Source organism: Salvia splendens, chromosome 17, assembly GCF_004379255.2.
Source record: "Salvia splendens isolate huo1 chromosome 17, SspV2, whole genome shotgun sequence".
Lineage (NCBI taxonomy): Eukaryota > Viridiplantae > Streptophyta > Magnoliopsida > Lamiales > Lamiaceae > Salvia > Salvia splendens.
In genome coordinates this window covers 10890229-10900192 of record NC_056048.1, presented here as the reverse complement: position 1 = coordinate 10900192, position 9964 = coordinate 10890229, and positions in this window count along the sequence as shown.

The following is a 9964-nucleotide window of genomic DNA, read 5'->3' as shown; positions in this document are numbered from 1 at the left end:
ACTGTTATAATCGATATTTCGGACTTGTGAACAACAAATTGATATGCACTACTATTAAGTGCATATCCAATGAAGATGCAATCAACCGTCTTAGGTCCGATTGTAACTTCTTTGGGCGGAGGAACCATCACCTTTGCCAAACACCCCCACACTTTGAGGTATTTGTAGGATGGCTTCCTTCCTTTCCACAGCTCATAAGGAGTAACATCTTTTCCTTTGAGAGGAATCTTATTCAAGATATAGTTGGCTGTCAAAACAGCTTCCCCCCACATGTTATGTGGTAATCCTGAAGTCAGAAGCAGTGCATTCATCATCTCTTTTAGAGTTCGATTTTTGCGTTCTGCAACACCACTAGATTGTGGTGAATATGGTGCAGTCGTTTGATGGATTATACCACTTGCTTTGCATAATTCCTCAAACGGGGCTACATATTCGCCTCCTCTATCGCTTCGAATCGATTTGATTTTACAACCAAGTTGATTCTCAACTTCGTTCTTATAATTTTTGAACGCTTCTATTGCTTCATCTTTACTTCTTAAAAGATAAATGTAGCAATACCTTGTGCAATCATCTATGAAAGTGATAAAGTACTTTTTACCACCTCTAGTTTGCACCATCTTTAAATCACATACGTCCATGTGAATTAATTCAAGGGGTTTTGTGCTTCGTTCAACCGAGTGAAACGACAACTTAGTCATTTTTGCTTCAAGGAAAATTTCACATTTATTTTGGATATCCAATTCATTAGCCTTTAGTAAATCTAAATTTACTAATCTTTTAATGGCTTTTGAATTTACATGTCTCAATCTACAATGCCACAAATTTGAACACTCAGTCAAGTAAGAGGAAGTAGATGCTTTATTCTTATTAGCCAAAGGCTTAGCAACACTGCGAGTCGTCACACTAAGTTTGAAAAGCCCATCGGTTACATAACCTTTTCCGAGGGATTTTCCAAACTTATACAAAGCAAACCTATCAGACTCAAATACAAGTTTAAACCACTTATTAACTAGTATTGATCCTGACACTAGGTTCTTGCAGATGTCTGGGACATGCAGCACATCCTTCAACGTTATTGTGACGCCAGACGTCATCATGAGGATCACATTTCCGATGCCAAGGACTTCGGAGGATGCTTGATTCCCCATGTTGATCTTCCTTCCTTCAACAGCAGTGTAAGAGGCAAACTTGCTCCTATCTGAGCAGACATGAGCAGTAGCGCCGGTGTCGATGTACCAGCCACCCTTGTTATCAACAAGGTTAACCTCTTCAGTGACCACAGCAATGAGGTCATTCTCGTCCCAGTCTTTGAACTCCTTCTCAACGACGTGGGCAGCCGGCTTCTTCTTCTTGCTGCGACAGTCTTTAGCAAAGTGGCCTTGTTTGCCACATTTGTAGCAGTCGCCTTCGAACTTCTTTGAAGGCTGCTTTCCCTTCCCTTTGTCATTTGGACCGTTTGGGCGAGGGCGTTTGTTGGAGGGACCGCCCCGCTCCAACAGATTGGCTTTGGCTTCAAGTGGGGTGAACCCCTTAGCCTTTTGGTCGCTTTTGCGCACATCGGCCTCAATGCGCAACTTCACGATCAAGTCATCAAGGGTCATCTGCTTTCGCTTGTGCTTGAGATAGCTCTTGAAGTCCTTCCAACTGGGAGGAAGTTTGTCAATGATCGTGCACCTTAGGAATTTGTCGGGCAAGGTCATCCCTTCAGCCACTAATGCGTGGATGATCATTTGGAGCTCTTGGACTTGCTTCATGATGGGTCGAGAGTCGACCATCTTGTAGTCCATAAATTTGGATGCTACAACTTGTTCAGTCCCTGCAGCATTATCTATGTTATATTTCTTTTCTAGGCTTTCCCACATTTGTTTAGATGTGGTTACATTGGAGTATACATTGTACAAACTATCATCTAAAGCACTTAGAATGAAATTTTTACAAAGATAATCTCCTTTCCTCCAAGCCTCATAGTCCGCCATGACTTCGAGCCTAGTCTCTTGGTCGCTTGGCACGGGCGGCTCATTCTCCGTGAGGAAGTTGGCGACGCCCAATGTTGTCAAGTAGAACAACATCTTTTGGTACCACCTCTTGAAGTCAGATCCTCCAAACTTGGGTGGTTTCTCGGCAGGTGGCATCATTCCTGGTGCCAAAGGTGCCGAACTTGGTCCATGGAAGGAACCAATTCCGTTGCCCCCGAAGGAGCCAACAACGTGGTTGGGCATAGAGCCCCCACCATTCATGTTGGGCATAGAGCCCGCCATGGTCGCACTATCCCCGAAGGGACTAGCACCTGCATGAGACCCGAAGGCCCCAGCATTCATGTGAGACCCGAAGACCCCAGCACTCGATCCATTAAAGGATCCGAAGGAACCACTAAAAGTGGAACCAACCAATCCACTCGAGGTGGATCCACCAGTGGGCCCAAGGGGGTTAACAAACTCCGAAGGGGTTGTTGATGAAGAAGGATAGCGCCCAGGAGTGGGCATCATCATCGGAATCGATGAAGTGTTGACCGGTCCAGTGTTCGCCATGGTGGAGGAAATAGCGGCGGTGGTGGTGGCAGCAGCGGTGTTGGATTCAGTCGACATCTCCAGCAAAGGTGTTTAAAGTTTCGAAAGTTTTAGTTCAGTTTAATGGTCCAAATTCCTTCAAAGGCAAGTTATCTCGTCTTGCGATTGTTGGTTTCTGGGGATTACAAGAGATAAAAAGCGTGCGTAATACAACCCAAAAGAAGGAATACAGAATGGAAACTGAACTAAATGAAATTACAATTGAAATTCGAAACAGATTAACCGTGAAACAGTTGTTAGCCGAGTCGAGGAGGCCTCTTCCCGCAAGACGAGATACGCCCCGGTAGTGCTCTCGGTTTGGCGTGTCGTCCCCAAAGGTAAAACGGCTACGTCTCTGGTGAAGCAGCACCGCTATCAGCAGAGCTCCAGCGAACGGGATGGAGGAGAGGGCAGAGCTTCGACAGAAAGACAATGCAGAGAGGGAGAGAGCTTATGATGCAGATGCTTGTGAATGCTGTCGTGCAGATGCATGGAGTGGCTAGCCTATTTATAGGCTCAGTCCACTACTTTGGGTCAACAGCCATGAAGGCTCATCATGGCAGATTCGTAACCGCCGACGGTTACGAGCGTGTGGCAGGAGTGTACCTTTCGCATGCGGAGCGTGTGCTTTTCTCACGTGGCAGCTCTGACTGTGCCACGCTTGACGACGTGTCAAGCCACTAAGCCACTTGGATTGCTGACTCTGCGGTCCAAGATCCAAGATCAAGATCGAGATCGGGCACGGGCACAGGCTCGGGCGGGCGGCGGCGCGCGCGTGTGCGCGCGTGTGAGCTCTTTCACCCATCTTGGTCCACTATAATTATTAAGTAACATAAAGTCACTTAATTTATACACATTAAAGATGTGTTACTTCTCCTATGTGGGATAATTAACACTAGTTAATTATTCCCTAAGCTCCAACTCTAAGCTTTAATTAAAAGCTAATTATGCCCAACTTTAATCCACTATTTCTCACTCACCGGAAATCGGATTTGAGAAAGTGAATATACTACATTTATCTACGTAAAATGTAGATCGACGCTATGTCATTTAATTTCACAAAATTAAATGTCTAGTTACATTTATTATTTGGTCAAAATCCATTGACCGGGTATATTTAATACCATGATTTCTACAACTTTCCCTTATTTGAGTTGTGGAAAAAGTGATTATTGCTTTGCATAAATGGACATCAGTCGAGCCGAATGTATCGGGCTGTCAGTCTATTTGAAATTAGTTTGTTGGGTCAAGATATTACACATATTATTATTGATATTTGGTGGATTAAGTATTGATAATAAAATTTAGCACTAACTTTAACTCTACAATCAATTTATTTCTAATTTTAAGACTCTTTATATATATATATATATATATTCTAGATTTTCGATTTGTAGCAATTTTATCATCCGAGCTATTCTCATAAATTAAAGGGTAAATTACTTAAAAAGTCACAAACTTTGGGGAAAGTTTGGTTTTTCCCACAAACTATAAAAGTTGCGCCTAAAGTCACAAACTTTATGGGATCGTGCAAATTTCCCAAACTACTTGACCTGACGACATATTTCCGTTAAAAACTTATCCCGCGTGGCATGCCGGATGCTTGACTTGGCAAAATTTCTGAACTCATGTAATATAACCTCTTTTTGGCTGATTTCGAAGCGCAACCCCAATTCAATCTTCGGAAAACGTAATCGACAAGAGTGGAATCGTCGACAAACGGTTTAGGGATGAAATCGGCGACGTGTAAAGAAGATTCAATAAAAAAAAGCATAAAACGACGTCGTTTTGTGCCCAGTCAGAAATGTTGCCAAGTCTCGCCTCCGGCATGCCACGTGGGATAAGTTTTTAACGGAAATATGTCGTCAGGTCGGGTAGTTTGGGAAATTTTCACGATCCGATAAAGTTCGTGACTTTAGGCGCAACTTTTATAGTTTGTGGGAAAAACCAACCTTTCCCCAAAGTTTGTGACTTTTTAGGCAATTTGCCCTAAATTAAATAGTGATGTGGCATTATATAATGATTTGTTATTTTTTAAAAAAAAATAAGGTGCATATAGTATACGTGGAAAAATAAACACATCATCCTCTAATCATTCATGCCATGATTCCTTACCATGTTGTGTGAATCGTTCTGTAAAAAGATACCATCACATATCAAATTATAGGATATATATACTCAAATTTAGAAAACGCAACCTCCTACTTAAAATTCTCTTATGAGTCCACTTATAGGGATTAATAAGTAATTTTCTATTATTTTTTATATTTAATTAGTTATGAAATTTAATTTTTTTTATGCTTAGACATTCTTACTTTCTATCTATTAGGATTATAATAAGATTAGGTTTTTTCTAATTTAGAAAACAAATGTAATCTATATAATCAATCCAACAAATCATATAAATATAAACCTTAATATATCAATCCCTATGATTGGTAAGCATCAAATTATATTCTATTTACGTGTAATATGCATCTTAATTCAAATATATCCATGAAATAATTAAATACTATATATATATAATGTTTATGAAATATTCACCTTGATTCAAATCTATGAAACGATAATAAATTGTGCATACATGTAACATGTATTTTAAATCAAATATCATGAAACAAAATTAAATATTATATACATGTAATATGCATCTTGTTTTGATAATGATATGCAAACGAAATTAAACTATCCATGATTGTGCAAAAAAAATCTTACTATTATTAACCAAATTCGATAAGGAACAATAATTTATAAATAAGTTAAAGGTAACTTTCATTGATAGAAGAAATTAAAACACCACAATTTATTAAAAAAAAAAACTAAATGGAGATGGTGACTCGAATCACAACTTTAATGAGTGGGCATCGGTCTATTTCTTTGTTTTATTTATTGAAAGTGTCATGTTCTTACACAATCATATTAATAATTTAGTCAATAAATTTATAAAACCATTTTCATGGAAACATTGCAATTACCATTATCTTAAAAAAATTTAAATTACATGACACGGTTAGAGAATGGGCGAATGGAAAAAGGCTTCGTTACTTTATCAAGATAAAAAGATTAAGGTCATCCACACTCATATCTCATCATTCTTTATTCATCTCACCTCGTCACTATTTGTGGATTCCACATCTCTAATTAAAAGACAGCAGCTCTAACTCTCAATCTCTTATCTATCTCATTTATTCACTATTCATGAATCCCACTATCATTTTTATTTTTCAACAAATTCAATTTATATTTAGATTAAGTATTATTTTAAAACTAGAATTCATAGATTTGATTGAAAACACGAAAATTACATAATTAAAAAATACAAGAATTACTTAATTGAAATCCTAATATTTCAATTTATTTTAAACGATGAAATACGTAGTCCTAACTTGAAGTGCTTGTGGAAAAGCAGGTACCACCACTGAATTGTTACACCAAAAAATGTTGTGGGAAATCGAATAAATTATCTAAACCTATTTCAAACAGTGATATATTTGAAGGGTCTCCGTCCGGTGTCTTGTTCGAAGATCGTCAAAGCCGAGAGCCGCTCTCGTTCGCGCATGTAGATGTCGGAGAATGTTTGGAGTTCCTTTTGCACTTGGTGGTAATGAGTTCGAAGCATCTTCGACGTGCGGGGAGGAGTTCTTGCCGGTCTATTGTTGTTGTAGGCTTTAGTCACGGTTGTCCAAAAAGCCAAATGGTTATGTTGGACTCCGACGACCGAATCCTCCAATGTACGACCCTCGCTTCGAACAAGTTCTCCTTCTCGGCTGCGGTGAAGGGGTGACGGGCCATGGCTTCCGGGATTTGGTGGTGGTTGGCCGACTATATTTGCAGAGACGGACTTATGTTGGCTGATATTGATCCTTGGACCCCATCAATTTGAGGGTTAATATATCAGGGGTGCGTTAATTATATTGCTAACTCACTCTTAAATTGCTAACTACAAGTAAAAATGATAGGCACTAGAGCACTCACTATGGTTGGGCTGATCTCTAGGCCTTGAGAGCGGCCCGTATCGGCCATCCATTGCAGAAGAAGAGCCAAAGAGGGTCATTGCTTCTCTCTCCCTTTTGGCCGACTGATCGGCCTTGGCCGATGAGTGATGGCCGATGATAGGCCCTCCATTGTGGAAGATGGCCGATCATAGGCCCTTACACGAATCTTCTTTTATTTATTTTTACTTTTTTATTCCATAATTTATACACTATAAATACTCCATAGTATTTTTATTTAATTTTGGTTTTCGTTGTATTCTTTTTTTCAATATTGTAATACAGCGAAGATTTACTTATTAATATTTTTGCATTTAAATTTATTTAATTAGATAATATATTAAATATAAAAAAACAAAATAGTTATTATGTGGAAATGAAATGGAAGTATGTAAAAATTAGGAACGACTTTCCGTTTTTAGTATGAGACTAATTTTGGTGGACAAACGAAAATGGAAAGATGAAAGTGGACAAAAGAAGTACTAGTAATTTGGACCCCCAATATCAAAATCTTGCGTTCGCCACTACATATTTGCAATGCTGAGATTGAAAATAGTAAGAGAAGAGTTAGAGGGAGAGATAGAATTTTTGGTGTAAGAAAAATATGTGAAGAATGGGATAGTTATGGACTAATTTAGGAGGATAAAAAATGAAAAAAAGAAATTAATTTTTTGAAAAAAGGGGCTAGTTTTTTATGGGAAGTGGATTTTTTTTTATATTTCAAAATTTCTGATTAAAAAACAGTTGACTACTATTAAATTAAAAAATACAACTAAATAAAAAGAGTGAACTACAAAAATGATCTCTGGATTATGAGTTTATCTCATCAGTAGTCCCTGGACTTTAAAAATATCTACAGTAGTCCTTGAACTAAGAGTTTATTTCTCAATCGGTCCTTTTGGCATTTTTCCACCCGAAAATGCTCTTTTCGGCTGCTGGACAATTTCATCTTTTTACATTTTTAACTTTTTCAATTTGATATTATTTCAATGATGTACTAAATTTGATATTATTTTAAAATTATCTCTTCTTCCCAATGCAATTCTTCATTTTCTTTCATTTTTTAAATATCAGATTTAATTTTATAAAATTAAATTCAAAATTTGGATTTTTAAATATCAATAAATTATTTTAATTAATATTATTAATTTATAAATTCTTTCTCGACTCACATCTATATATAAAGAAATAAAATTATGCAGCCAGCTCACAAATTTCTTTTTATAATAGAATACATAAATTAATAATTTAAGTTAAAATAATTTGGTGGTATTTAAAAATCTAAATTTTAGATTTAATTTTATAAAGAAACAAAGTGAAGGATGTAAAGGGATGAAGAAGATAATTTGAAATAATATCAGATTTAGTATATCATTGAAATAATATCAAATTGAAAAAGTTAAAAATGTGAAAAGATAAAATTGTCCAGCAGCCCAAAATGACATTTTTGGGTGGAAAAATGTCAAAATGACTGATTTTGAAATAAATTCTTAGTTTAGGGACTACTGTAGGTTTTTAAAGTCCATGGACTATTGGTGAAATAAACTCATAGTTCATGGAGCATTTTTATAGTTCAAAACATTGCATTTAACATACATTAATTAAAATAACTCAAAAATTACAAATTGAAATCCTAAAAAAAACCTTGCATGATTGAATAATACATAATTAAAATCCTAGACATTTAGAAATTACACATTTGAAATCTTAAAAAACTGTTCTCGGCGAAGTTGGCGTAGTTGGCGGCAATCCTAATTTAGCCCTCGTTAACTCCATTGCTTGGATATGTGCGCTTAATTGGACCAGAGTCATATGGGAAGTATCGGTCATAATCACCGTGTAGTATAATGCTAATAAACCGGGATGAATTTGACATGATTCTCCTTGTTCCTTTGCTCGATCTCTAGCCGCCTTCTCGTTGCCGTTGCTTAGTTCACTTCCTACACCGGACAATTTTGCACAATGAGATATGAAGAAAAATGAGAGAATTAAGATGTAGAGCGGGTGTTTTGGTGTGAGAAAAATGAGATATTTATAAATGATTGTGGAAATATAAAAAATTAATAAAAAAAAACTAACAAAAAATGCGGAAAAACGACCCTTTTAAAAATAATAATAATTACACTTTGTTTTTAATTATTTTTGAATTTTTTATTTTTTTATAAAAACAATAAAAAAATGTTAAAAACGAAGCTCACGTGCGGGCCGACGAGTGGGCATCACGCTCCAATACCATCGCGTCGCATGGGGGTGGGGGGCGCCGGCTCGCAAGCCACCCCTCCAGCTCGCGACGGGACAAGAGACGCGCAACGCCAGACTGTCGCTGGCTCATTCCGCTGGGACGAGTCCGAGCTCATTTTGGGTTGTGTTGCGGGTGCCCTAATAACCAATAATTACTATTCCTTTTGTTTTACATAAATAAATACTCCATAAGAATTTAAATATTCGCTATTAGTTAATCTATTTGAACCCCGTCCCAAAAAATAGACAATATTTATAATAGACACGACTTTTAATGCACAATTGGTAAGATAAGAGACAGATAGAAAGAAGAAAAAATGATTGAAGTATTTTTAGTTGGGAATGATACCATCTCACTAGAGAGAAAAAAAAGTTTCCTTAAATATAATTGGTGTATTCTTAATGGACATCCAAAAATGCAAATGTGATCTATTTTTTAAGGACGAAGGGAGTGTATACTTATACTTTTCCCACTTAGGTTATTATTGCAATCATCTTGAGAAAATGAAAATATTATTTTAAATTAATTTGTCGATTGAAGGAGATGGAAAGAAGATGAGATGCTCCATAATCTTTTTACGTAGATATGACGATGATTTTTTATCTATCCTCTATTTGTGTCATTTAAAGTGATACTTCCTTCGTGTTGCAATAGTGCAAGAGTCCTATTTAGTTATGACACGTGTTTTAAGAAATGTAAAGAAAAGTGAGTTGAATAAGTTAGTAGAATATGAGTCTCACTTATAGGTATTAGTTTTATAATAAAATGTGAATGTGATAAGTTGATGGAATGTGGGGTCTACTTACCATTTATGGTAAAAGTGAAATAAAACTCTTATTGTGGGACGAACCGAAATGGCAAAATAAGTTATAGGACGGAGGGAGTAGTATTTTTTTTGGTGTGATCGATATCTCATTGAAAACGACATATTTCTAAAAATAAAAACACCATATTTTTTAATCAGTCTTTCTTACTTTATTCTTTTTTCACTTATTCAACTAAATAATACTAGTACTCATTTTTTGTTCTATAGTAGTAGAGTCATTTCATTTCATGCACTCGTTTGGAAAAAAATGATACTCCCCCGTCCCATAATAGATGTCACACTTTCCTTTTTAGTTTATCCCACAAAAGATGTCACATTTCAATTTTTGGAAAAAGTTCTCTCACGTTAATATAAAAAT